At 46.8% G+C, this 13,220-nt stretch overlaps 1 protein-coding gene across 3 annotated transcripts in view; it reads right to left on the reverse strand.

Annotated features, from left to right (window-relative positions):
* Window positions 1–13,220, reverse strand: part of LOC117000967 (high density lipoprotein binding protein) — a 38,474-nt gene that overhangs the window by 23,332 nt on the left and 1,922 nt on the right. The window contains exon 1 of one of the 3 annotated variants that reach the window (XM_033069096.2): window positions 1,244–1,351. The exons of 1 other annotated variant lie outside the window; for it this stretch is intronic. The gene's annotated coding sequence lies outside the window, so the exon portion shown is untranslated. Of the gene's footprint in view, window positions 1–1,039; window positions 1,127–1,243; window positions 1,352–13,220 lie in introns of those variants that run through there. One more of the 3 variants, XM_033069098.2, reaches the window with a different exon arrangement.

Raw genomic sequence — 13,220 nt, forward strand, 5'->3', positions numbered from 1 at the left:
ACCGAGGACGTGCACCCGGCCGCGTCCTGCTGGCCGGCCCGGTGGGGTAGGCAGAGACAGTGCGGCTCAGTGGGGCTGGGAGAGGGCTTTCCCGGACGCGGGGAGCCTCCCGCGCGGGGCTGTCTGAGCCCGGGGCCTACCCAGGCCCGCACCGCCACCGCGACCCCCGGGGCCGCCCCTCCGCTTGGCCCCGCGGTGCCCGGCCGGGGAGGGGGAGCCGCCAGGCCCCGCGGGCCCGGCCGGGCGGGCGGCGCAGCCAGCGCCACCTCAGCACTGGCGGCACCGGGGGCGGGGCGGCGGGGCGGGGCGGCGCCCTTAAAGGGCCCGGCGGGCCCCGCTGTCACCGCGCCCCCCGCGGGGCCGAGCGGGAGGGGGCGGTGGGGGCGCGCCCAGCGCACCAGGACTGTGCGGGGACAGGGCCGGGGCGCGGCCAGTGCCACGGGGCAGCTGCAGCCCCAGATCCGGCAGCCCCAACCCGCCGCGGCCCTGTGGGTTGCAGGCCGGGGGCGGCCGCATCAGGCGAGCGGGGAACAGGCGCTCTCGCGGGGCCCGGTGACAGCCTCGAGCGCGGTTCCGCGGCCGCCGGAACGCTGCCGGTAGTGCGGAGGGCACGGCCAGCTCCGGGCCCGGCCGTGGCACCTCCCCCAGGCGGCAGTGGTCAGGGCGTTCGTCCTTCTACAGCCACGGCAGGAGCGGAGCGCTCGAACCCTGAGCTGCCCGCCGCCGGCGCTCCGCGGGCTGACCGACACCGGACGAACGGTCGCCGCCGGCCGCTTTGGCTCCCATCGAAATCAAACCCCAAGATCGCCAGGAACAGCGCGGAGCCGCCTCGGCCTGCGCCGCTACCCGTCTCCCACCGAGGACGGGAAGCACGCCGCGCCTCGGCCCGGCCGGGCCGCCCCCTCCCCAGGCAGCCGCGGGGCCCGGCCTCCCCACCGGCCCGGCCCCACACGCCGGCGATACGCGGCAGCTGCTGCCGGCCGGCACAGCCATGCCACCGCCGTCCGAGGCCGCGCCGCGGGGCCAGACTTTTCCCCACCTCCCTTGCCGGATGCCCTCCCTTGCCGGACTCTGCCCTGCCCGGCCCGGCCGGCGGGAAGTTAGCGCGGACTTTGCAGGCAGCACCGACACGTCGGTGCCCTGGGGAGGATGCGAGGCCGCCTCGGGCCGCGCAGTCCCGCCAGCCTCCACGTCGGCGCCGCGGCCGCGGCGGAGGGGCCGCCCCCCGTCCCCCGTGACTCACTCCGGCCGGTGCCCGCTCGCCCGCCCTTCTGGAGAAACGGAGCGCTCCTGGGAGAACGGCGCGGCGCCCGCCCCGCAGCCTATATAGGCCGGGCCGCTGCCAATCCCCGGGCCGCACGTCAGCGGGACATGCCCCTTCCCGGCGGGGCCAGCCCGCCACGCGTGCCCTGCGCCGCCGGGGACGCCCCGCGGCCTGGGAGCCTGCGGCTGTGCTGGCGGCCCGCGGGGCGCACGGCGAGGGGAGCGAGTCGCGGGTGGCTGCGCCCGCTCTGCGCCCTCGGGACCGCACCGCCGCCCGCTCCCCGGCTGACAGCCGCGCTGCAGGCCCCTTCCACCTTCCCTGCGGATTCACCCCGGAACGCGCCTCCCGACCGCAGGCCAGCGGCAGAGGGGGCTGGGGCTGCTGCAGCACCGAACCGCCCGCAGGCCCTTACCTAACCCCGCAGCTCAGGATTACCCACTTCGCTCAAGCCCAGTTTCACATAGGGTTAGTGAGCAGTGGCTCATGAGGGCTCTGATCAGCCTGAAAACCGTGGCTTAGAGCAGAGAGCGAACACCCGGGGCTCCTGCCCCTTCCCCCGAGTGGAGAAGGACAGCGAGGCCCCAGCCCCAGGTGGCCCCCTTGATCCTCCTCCTTCTGCACAGACTGTCAGAGCAGCAGCCACCCGAAGTGAGACTGCAGGCAGGCAGAAGGGGCAAGGTAAGAGCAAGAGTAGGGGGGAAAAAAAGAAAAACAAACAAAACCACACAAAACCTCCCAAACCACAGCACCATCTTATCCCCCAGAAAAGTAAAAAAAAAAAAAGCCCCTCTTCTTATTCCAGTCTCTAATTTGGAAATGGGGAAGAGTGAAGAAGGGGAAAGGAAAGCCAGCAAGCACAATGCCCTCCTTTCCTGCATAGAGGATGTGTATTACTTTGTGCAATATAGATGTTTTTAATTATTAACTCTGCACTCTCAGGGAGCCAAGGAAAAAACTCTGTCCCATCACTGTACGAATACATAGAATTTGAACTGATTTTTGTATTAGCTCATTTTCCTACACAGCATTTATCTTTGTCATAACTTACACTTAAGTGACAGGTTTTCTCATTCCCACCTTGAGAGAGAGCATTCCCAGATCCTAGCAAACAAAACTAAAGAAGCTGCTCTGTGGAGCTCTGACCACAAAAATTTGAGGTCTTTGGGATAACTGCTTTTAATTACATACAGTAAATTTTAGAGATTTCATGCACTGTATTTATGGAAACATGGATGGTATTTAGCCCTTAGTGAAATTATTACTTATTAATAAACAACAGTAGATTTCTCCATTTCTCTTCTTTTTATCTTATGGCTGGGAGGACATCATCAAAGCACTTGAATTTTTTGTCACGAACAATTTATAACTATAAATAAAGATGAAATCAGGAAGTCTGCTAAACAGAGAAGAAAAGTTGTCAAGACACCATGCCCAGGCACCTCTGTGATCCATCTCCCCCAGCCCAGCCCCTCCTCAGAAAGCCTGTAATCTCTGTAAGGATGCAGGAATACCATTCCAAGCATGGGGTTCTCCACAGAAAGGCAGCCACCACTGCTGCTGTCATATCTGCTCCAGGAGCTGGCTCTGGCTGCTCTGACACAAACCTGGGCTGAGGATAGCATGAGCACCTGTAAGACCCATAAGCAGGCTGATGCTTACCAAGGCATTTGGTGGCTCATGCAAAAGCAAATTCCAGGGACCTGGGCAAAGCTCAGCACATCCAGACTTTGGGCAGCAGCTGCAGTGCAAGGTGTTGTAATCTGGGACTCAGGATATTCCCTAAGGAGCAGGGATGCTTTTCAGGTGCTTTTGCTCCCTCATGTTTATCTCCCCAGTGCAAAGCAAGCAGGCTCCTCTCAACACTCTAACTTCCAATTAACTCTGACATGAGTAAGTACCACGATCCCCTGTGTCAGGGAACCAGAGGAACATCCTCCTGCCTACAGCATCTTACCAAGGCACCAACACTGTTCTCCCTCATCTCCACCTCATTATCTGCTTTAGCAGGGGCCCTCTGTGGGGACATGCCACCTTGTGCCTCTGGGGTAACAGCATGGCCCTCTCCTGCTTTCTCTATATAGCCACGGGTTGCCAGATCATTATGGATTTCTGGCTTCTATCACAGCTTCCTCTCCAGGTCTGCTTAAGAGGCAATCTTCCTCTGCCTGTTGCTCTTCCTTTATTTGCAGCTGCAAGTGGGGGGAAGGAAGCCTGCCAGTTCCAGAAGCTACTGGAAGGTCTAGAGCACCTCAACGTGTGCCACTCTCAAATTTCTGCTGAAGGAAACTTGTCACAGTCTGTTCTCCTCAGAGGAAGATCTCCCACAGCGAAGGAGGTGTGTGTATGGGGGGAAGAGCTCAGTAAGTACATTAGTGTCCTGTGCATGGATAAAAGCATATTTAGAGGCTTATTTCAACCTCCTGCTGCCACCAGCACATCGACCATCCCTGTTCCATCCCATATCTTTTCTTCAATGAGGCTATGGAGTATGGACAGAGAGGGGTTTGTACAGATTGCTTCAGGCCTGTTCTGTCTACTTACTTGCCCAAAAATGCAATCTCATATTAAAAAATAATTTAAAAATACGATTGTCATGGAAATATGTGTAAAATGGCTCCTCTATAAGCCAGGTGCAGAAATTTTTGGTAGCTGAGGGGAATGCAGACAGAAGGTACCCAACCCCTTGACAAACACCAACTGACCACTCTCTCTCAAGCAACCCATATTTTGGCAGCATTAAAACAGGCCCCAATTTCATAACTTGTCAGAACAACTGAAAAAGAAGCCTCCCAAAGACAGCACCAAAGGGTGGCAGAAAGGGTAAGGGATTGGGCAGTGGATAATTTCCATGGTTTATCAGACTGGCAGCTCACATCACCAGTCTGAGGGAGGACATAGAAATGGGACCAGCAAAAACATCAAATGTGCACAGTGAGAAAACTAACACTGAAATGGTTTGGGGCTTGTTTTTTTGGAACGTGTTCACCCACGTGAAGGCAAGGTTGAGGAGTTAAGAAGCTTTCCATGATCACTTCACCCCAGAGCTCTTGGGGAAGGGAAAGGAAACGGCACCTTAAACTACTGCAGCAAAAAGGTTGGTCTTTCCTGGCACATCTACCCTCGGCTGAGCTGGGATTTTGCAAAGCATTTCTTCTAGCCTATTCGTATTTTCTGTTGTTATAAGAGAGTCCTATTTTTCCAGCCAGAAACCAAAAGCCTTATTTGGAAAGCAACCCAAGTATGTTCCAAAGAGTGTGTGCTGTGATTTTATTTCCTGTTAAATATAACTCCAGATTTCTAAAACTGTACAAATAAGCACCCTTTTTGTACTCTGGGTGCTTATCCCACACACTCAAGTCAGAGAACACCACAAAAGAGCTACCCCTGAAAGCATCCATTTCAGTACATCCCTTGCCAGTGGCATTAAGAGAAAAGGGCTGGGGGGTATACTTTGCATCACACTAGAAAAAGCAAGCAAAAGAGGATTCAGGAGGCAGGATACTTTTATGCCAGAGTACTGAAGTTCTCAGCCAAAGCAGGATACGTGTCTCAGCTCTCCAGCTATCGCTGTGGCTCGCCAGGGGATCTTCCAACAGAACATTTGCATTTCTACAGAAAATCTCTGTTCAACTGAAGTTAGGAATCAAACTATATAGATAGTTCTGTTAAGAGAATAAAAAAAGTTTCATCATAAGAAATGACTGAACATGAGTCCACATTATTTACGTCTCTGTGACTTTGAGACTAGTTTTTACTTATTTGCCATAAGGAAGAAAAGTTCCAGGATGTGCAAATCAGACACCTATCTTCCCCATTCATACACCAGTGCTGGAAGAAGTGATTCAGTAGACTAAATTCTGCCCCTTGGCTGTACTTAATGCAGCCCCACCATCTTCAGAGGCCCACTGTAAATACACAATTACAGATTTACAGGTAGAAAGAGAAAAGTCTAGACCCAAGCCTAGACATTAATCCCCAGCTCCAACCACTCAGTGATACTGTGAAAAAGAGAGGGTGGTGGAAGGAAGATGAGTGACTGTGTGTGCTTGTCTCACACAGGATCTGGGTGGTATAAAATATAGGGTCCCAGGTGGGTGCAACACCACTCACCTTTCTCCTGGTAACCTACATTTCTTTATTGAGGGCAATGCTCTTGCAGGGACAGAAGAGCTGACTTGATATTGAAGGAAAATGACAGACCTCAGCAAGGCTCTGAGGCAAATGTGAGTGTATAAAAGACCTATTTCCTGGGCACTCTGACTATAAAATTTGCAACCATCAGCTAGCAAAGAATATAATACTGCCCTTCCTAGCCTATCACAAGGGGCATGCAGAATAGGAGCAACTTATTGGTGTGGGCAGAGTTCTAGTGTGAACAAGGACATCAGGCCTTCTGACTGCAGAGGGAGGAAAAGCTGCTGATCTTACACAGGGACACTGAGAAAATGAGATTTAATGGAGAACAAAAAAAAAAAAAAAACTATAAAAAGAAAAAAAAAGAAACCACAAAAAAACCCAAAACAGTAAAGAGACTCAAGCTCTGCTCTTAGATTTGCTGCAGACGCGTGAATTGACCAGCAAAATACTCTTGGTTGTCCTGGCTGTGCACACACAGCATTGTGATTTTTTTATGGACTTATTTCATTCCAAGTTGTTCAGAATGCTGTCATCCTTGGATATCAGGTGCTGTGACAAAACAAATGCCTTTTCAGAGGTGAGGAAGGGAAAAAAATAATAATAAAAAATCAATGGACAGTTTAATAAAATCAATTCAAAAGCAAAGCAGAAGGAAGCCACAGAGAACCAGTCTGAGTCTGCCCTTCTGCTTGCACTGTGAGAGAAATCTGCTTTAACATAAATTTGGCTTTCAAGAAGTTGCAAAGGAATAGAATTTTTAAGGAGTACAAGCAAATTTCAGACTCCTGGCCTTGGGGAGTCAATAAACATTTTCATGAGGAACAAATATGAGGGATAAAGTAAAATACAGTATCTTCAAGTTTCACAATAAAGCAAAACACTGGTTTCACTCAAGAATGGAAAAAGTGATTCAGAAAAAAAAGATTCCAAATAGACTGCCCGGGAAGTGGGAACAGCACAGAAATCACAGAAATTCAGAATATCTGGCAAGACATGGAGGTCAGAGCCTCTGGGGCCTGCTCAAAGCAGGGTGAGACCAGGGCATTCAGGGCTTTCCTCACTCAGGTCTTGAAAACCTTCAGAACTGCACAAACTTTCTGGGCAACCTACTCCAATACCTCAATATCCTTACGGTGAAAAAAGGTTTCTTACTTGCAGTTAGAACTTCAGATTTCAATGTTGGCTCTTTATGCTGATCTGAACTTGCTTTTTAGTTTACATTATCATCACACTGTGTGCTTATCACAGCCAGGTGCTTTCACAGTGCTGCTGCAGCACTGCTTGCCATTCTACACTGCAGAAGAACAAAAATCTTCCACAATTCGTGAGCTGAGAGGCACTTCCCAAAGCTTGCTAATATAGATACCCAAGAAATGAGGATTTTGGAGATACTGCAGGACAAAGCATGCACTATTTTCTTTCTGTTCTTCAAATGGAAACTTTCACTTTGCTGTCCTTTGGCTACTGGGTTGAAGTTCTTTTGTTTACCTTTCAGAGTCTCCTGTTCTCTCTCCTTTGGCCACTGCAATGTAAAATGAACACGTGGCAATTTTTTTAAGGAAAGACTGCCAGCAGCTCTTGTGCACTATACATCACCTAGCTTGAAAAAGCAAGGGATTTGCAGTCCTAAACTTACCTTTTTCCACCTCAACTGTCACATACTGAGAAAATGTAAATTCAGCTCTGTCCCTCAGCTCAAACCTGTTAGCAGACCCATTAGGACCCTCCTCCAGGTACTCTTAAGTTGATGTTTTGCAGGGCAGAATTTAAGTACTTGCTTACAGCAGTTTATAAAGATGACAACAATCATTTCTTTTCACATTGAGTAGATAAATATATATAGAAAATGAAGAAAAAGAAAAGAAGAGTGGCAAACTAAACGAGACCTCCCCAGTGCCACTTTTCAGGGGAGGAGCAGAAAAATTGCAACTTAAGCAAAAATGTAAACAGACATTTGGTTTTGTCCATTTTGTTTGGGTTACAGTTCTTTTTAATCTTGCTTAGCTACTTTGATTTGACGTATTATATTAAAAAACCTCAGCAAAGTTGTTCAAGGTTCCTTGGAAGATTTTAGATTCCTCAGTTCATAATGTTTATTGGCTAACGAAGACCCATGAGTATGCCAGAGCTCCATTTTTATAAACTATGTGCTCTGGTATGTTTTGCTCTGAATTCCAGGTTCCCAAGTCACATGGCTTCACGAGACCCTCTAATTCTGTAAATTTTATTTTTCTTTACTTCTATCTTTCAGTTGCAATAAGCAACTTGAAATTACAACCCAGAGAAGTCAGCATTATTATGACAAACAAAACACTTAAAAGAATAAAAGCCTGAAACTTGCAGGAAAGCTAATGCTTTGCTTGGAGCAGGACAGAACTATTTCAAAGTGAAAAAAAACCCACCTTCAGTTTGGCAACAATTCCTCAGAAAAAGCATTAAAGTAAATATCTGATTCCAACTGCCACTTTGGAAAAGCAATACTCAGACCCTCACTATTTAAGCACTGCCTTCCCTTTGTCCTATTCATAGCACATGCAACAGGGGCTCAGCATATCCACAGACAAGCACTAATTCCTAATCTCTACTAGGCCAAGCAAAAGGCTCTTCATGTGTTAGACAGAATTACATCACGGTGATCTAAACTGACAGTGAAAAACCCAGACAGTCTTCCCTTCCAAATTTGCAAGGCCACTCTAAGCCTGCTATGAAAGGAGAGAAAGAGAGATAGGGAGAACTCAGAGTAAAACTATTCCCTCTAATTGTTACAAATAATATTATTTCATGCTTAAAACCTCTTTTCATAACTGAATCATTCCCAGTGCTACCCTGCTCATCTTTGGGCTGAACTGGAACAGGACATGAACCATTTTGGGTACAACCTTTTTGTTTTGATACCTCATGCTGCTCAGTCCTCCACCCATTTGGTTATTGTCTTTTGGATTAATAAAATGGTGTCCTGAGCAAGATGAGTTTTCAAATAAAATAGAGGGGTAATGTTGCCTAAATTTGCAAGAACTTCTAATCTTCTGTAAATACTGCTTGCTCTCATTTTACCCACAGCTATGCTGCAAGCAACAGCAATCTACTCAGGATTTTAATTTCATGAAACATTTATAAGAGCAAGAGCAAAAATTTGCTTTTAAGCTTCTTCAATGCTACATAACCAGCCCTACTTTTAAGCAATAGTCATATACCTACAACTTGCTATTCTCCAGACATTCCAAGGGTCTTTATAAGACCAAACACCTAAATCCCAGCACAGTGCACCAACTGCTGAAGTATTCATTTCGAAAACAAAGGCATATGCACTAGCAGGTCAACCATAATATATTCCCATTCCCACTCTCACCCTGCTTGCTCTGGGAATTGTTCTTTTCAGCTTTCCTTTCAACTGCTCCAGCACAGGTTTACATTGAACTTTATCACTGGCACAGAGATAACAGCAAACTTACTTTCCCCTGAGCAATGGAAACAGCTGGGGCCTGGTGCACAAACAGCAGTACCCTGCCCTCCTCTTTCAGAAAGGAAGAAGTCAGGCAATCCACACTATCTCCAGTGCCCACTGGAGACACAAAAACACCCCCCAACTTCTAGGGCAAGCAGTAATAAGTCCACTGCAATCACTCCTGGCTTCCTGCCCCACTGTGGCTTTCTTTCCCTTTGTCCCTGCCAGTGGGGATATCAAAACTCTGTCCCTTATTCTCTTCCTTTTTCCTAACACAACCTATGTACCCATCCCATGCCCAAGGTCCCTGTTCCAGCCACCCAGCCTGCCCTAGGCTTTGTCCTCATCTTTGGCAAATATCCAGCTTCTTTTGTGAAATACCCAGTTCAATTCCCAGTGCCAGTAATGTAGGCATAGACAAAAACAAGAGACTACAAATAAGCAGAAGAGAACTAGCAAATGATGCTACAGCAGGTGGTCCTATCTGAATCAAGCACTGGCCATCAAAGCAGTCAGTGCTCCTCTGAAAAAAAGTGTCTGCAACTTGCTGTAAAACCTTTGAAATACCAGTCAACCAAAACTAATATGGGTGGGGAAAAGGGACAGGGGAGTGATGCCCATACTGTGTGCCAATACCTGGAACTAAGCCTGAAATTTGAATGATGTAAGAAGATTATTCCAGTCATCCCATCCCTGATGAAAAATATGCCAGAAGTTACCTTTGTGACAGTCAGCTATACCTGCCTTGTGGTATTTACTGGGAGATATGACACCAAAAACCTTCCTTTAAAACCAGAATTCTGACATGTGACTTGGGGTCAGACAGTACTTCATGGACTTGTGGAGAGATCTCAACAAGCAACTATCAATTCAATAACACAGAGAGAAGGCTGGGTCCTGCCTCCTCCAAACAGGATTGTAATAGTCAAAACACAACGGGTTCCAAGTCTTTCCTCCTTAAAATCCAGTTATTTGCTGGGATGTTGCTGAATTCACAACAACAGCACAAAAGTATCAATTACCATGATTGAGGACTCCTAGAAATTCTCCTTCACAGGTACTTCTCATGCAGGTAAAAGATGTGGCATACTCACAAGTTATATGTGTAGATATTTTTACCAGAATCACACTGACATACATTGATAAGCAAGTTTCTTAGAGAATTCTGTTTCTTGGTTTTGCTTTGTTTCCTTGTTTTAATGTTTTGTTGTTGGGGTCTTTTTTTTCAGGGGGGGTGGATGGGTGTGTCTCTTTTCTTCCATTAATGCTAAATAAATCTATCTGCTCCATCCCCAAACTTCTCCCAAGTCGTTTTCTCATCACTGAAAAATCATCAGTAAAACAGCAAAACTGTTGTTGGAAAACAGTTCCAGACACTGTGCTGTGGAGTGTAAGAGAATCTGGTACTACTTCCATTTTGCATCAACAAGTAAACCAATTTTATTTTGCAATTAAATTACGTAAATAGCATCATTTAAGGGAGACCACATAAATATGACTGTGCTATTCAGTCCTCAAAACTTTTCCTGTGAGTCACCATTTGTGTCTTGTAGCTACTGAACCAAACCCTTCCTTTCTTCTAGTGCTGTTTTTCCACTGAAAAACTCGTTATGACTTCCTCTTGATGAGCTTTTGTGGTCCATCTTTTCTCTCAGGTTTCTCCCTGTTTTTTTTGTTTTTTTTTCTTGCTGCTTTGCTTCTTTTGTGCCTCTAGCTGGACATAACTCCTTGCTCCAACCCTTGCTCCTGACAAAAGAGTGCCATGCTTCCCTTGCTGCCTCAGCAACACAGCCAGCTCCCACAGGCCAGGCAGCTGTGGCCAAGGTCAGCTCTGCACCCACAGCAGTGCTTATGTGTACTTTAGTTATCTACATGCTAATATATCTAGCAATAATTTGCAAAATATTAGTAGGTATCTTTGAGGCTTGAATGATCTACCAGATGCAAGATTCAACAACATAGAAGCAGTTGTGAGAGACAAGTAAAGTTTACCAGCAGGACCAAAGAAAAGTATCTGTAGTATATGGCAGCTGGCAGAAATTATTCCTATAGTTCTGCAAGACTGCTGGGAAAATGTCAGTGCTTGCTTGTGTAGGTAGAAACACCAAAGATCACCTCAATGAAGGAAAAACTAACTATTTCAGCTTTAACACACTTTTTTAATGAAACAAACTCAGACCATAAATCACGGCCTGATAACTTCTCCTGGTTGTAATTAAAATCTTAGATAAATCCTCTAGCAACTCAGTTCTTCCCCTTGCTTCAGCTGGAACTTTTCCTCCTCACTTATTGATAGATCTTTTTCCAACCTGACTTTCTGATTTCTTTCCATTGAAGTCACACCATGAGAGCTAAGGAGCAATGCAAGCTCACAGAAGGAAAATATGGAAAAAGATCACTAGAGTTATTAGACATTCAGGACTTATCCATTTAAGATGGGAATGCAAATCACAAGATTTTAATAGAATGTTTATATCCTAACAATCTGCCTTCTTTTAAAGCTAAAGGATAGATAAACACAAATATAAACACAAATCTTTCAGGTTAGCAATTCCACATCCAGGATAAGCTGAACCCAGGAATCTTTCTGAAATGGAAAGAGCTCTTGAAACAAGCTCTAGATTCTTGACACAATACTGGATTCTTGACTTAGCACGAACACCTGGAGGCCAGAGACCAGCTCCAGGTGTCCTGAGTCCTATGGAATCCCTTCCCCAAGAGGCCCTACTGACCAGGGGCCTTCCTTCCATTCCAAATTCAGTCTCACAGGCCACAACCAACACCACAGACTCTGTAGGAATAACCTCTAGACCAAAGGCCTAGGAAAAACAATCAGAAAAAAAAAATATGAGTGAAACCCAACAAACTACACAACAGAATTCTGCTTTCAAAGTCAGGGTAATTAGGAAGAGGAACAGAGGCCTAATCCTGCAGCTGAGTTTTATTTTCCTATCTCTTCTTTATCAGTTTTCATATTTTAATACAATAACACCTACTTAATTCTTGCACAGACACATGCTGCAGAAGTTCTACAGGCTCTGGGCCTCTCAGTAATGTGCTCATGGACAAGTCAGACTTGTAATCTCCTGGATGAACACACCTTTCTCAGTCTGCTTTGAAAACCCTGTTGCAACTTCTTCAGAATCACAGCCTGGTTTGGGTTGGAAGGAACCTTAACCACCATCCAATTCTACCCCCTGCCATGGCTGGGAACCTTCCACTAGGCCAGGTTGCTCCAAGTCCTGTCCAGCCTGGCTTTAACCATTTCCAGGGATGGGGAAGCCACCCCTACTCTGTGTATCTTTGTCAAGACTGTAACAACATTCCCATAAGGGTTCAAAACACCCATGGAAACACTTGCTAGTCTCGTTATTTCACTCTGAGGTTTATTTTATAGGCTCTGCACAATATAAGCTTGAGGATTTCCTTCTGTTGATTTCTTGAATACGAAACAAAGTTGAACCATTGTTGAGTGACTTTTTTTCAAAGAGAAACATTTTCACATAAGTATGATACTCTACAGAAACCCAGCATTCAAACTGTCAAAACCCTTCCAGCTATGCTAAGTGAACCATCCATTCACCAGGGGAGGTTTAGAGGGGATCTTGGGAAGCAGCACAGGCTACCCACCAGTCAGCATCCCTGGAAGCGTTTGAGATGGATGTAGCACCCAGGTTAACACAGGGTGCTGAGTGAATGCTTGGAATTGATGATGTTGGAGATTTTTTCCATCCTAAATGATCCTATGTTTCTAACCCCACACCTGCATTCAGTTTGAACATTCTGGACTGGTCCCAGTATCACTGCTGTCTACACTGACCACCTGACCAGTTCTGATTGGATGAATTGCCCAAATTCACAGCAGCACAATCTTAAATGCATTTGTACCAGCTTAACAAGCTTCTATATACAAAGAGAATACTGTGCTTTGGAAAAGGCAGTATCACCCAAAATACTGTAACCAGTGCAACATCCCAATTTTCTTCAAAAAGGTGGAGACTCACAGTTTGCCTTGTCTGAGATGGCTCCCACTCAGATAACAGCTATGGAAAGTCCAAGGTTACAAAGCTCTCTTCTATCTTCAGAGGCAGCTTAATGTTAAGTGGAAAAAAATCAGCTGCTTGACTAAGAGTAACTGCCCTTAACCTACCAAAATCAAGTTACTATTGTTACCATTATGCTGTGCAACAACCAACAGCAACATTATGATCCAGTTCTAGTTCAAGGGGAAACTTCCCTCATCATGCCAGTCCAGGTAATTGAGACTAATAAAAAAGTAGGGACCATAATAACCTTCAAAATCATAAGATATGTAAATTTTTTTCACCTTATCAGGCAAAACAGGGGGAGAGGCAAAAAAGAAGCCAACAGAAA

The sequence above is a fragment of the Catharus ustulatus genome, chromosome 10 (genome assembly GCF_009819885.2).
Source record: "Catharus ustulatus isolate bCatUst1 chromosome 10, bCatUst1.pri.v2, whole genome shotgun sequence".
Taxonomy (NCBI): domain Eukaryota; kingdom Metazoa; phylum Chordata; class Aves; order Passeriformes; family Turdidae; genus Catharus; species Catharus ustulatus.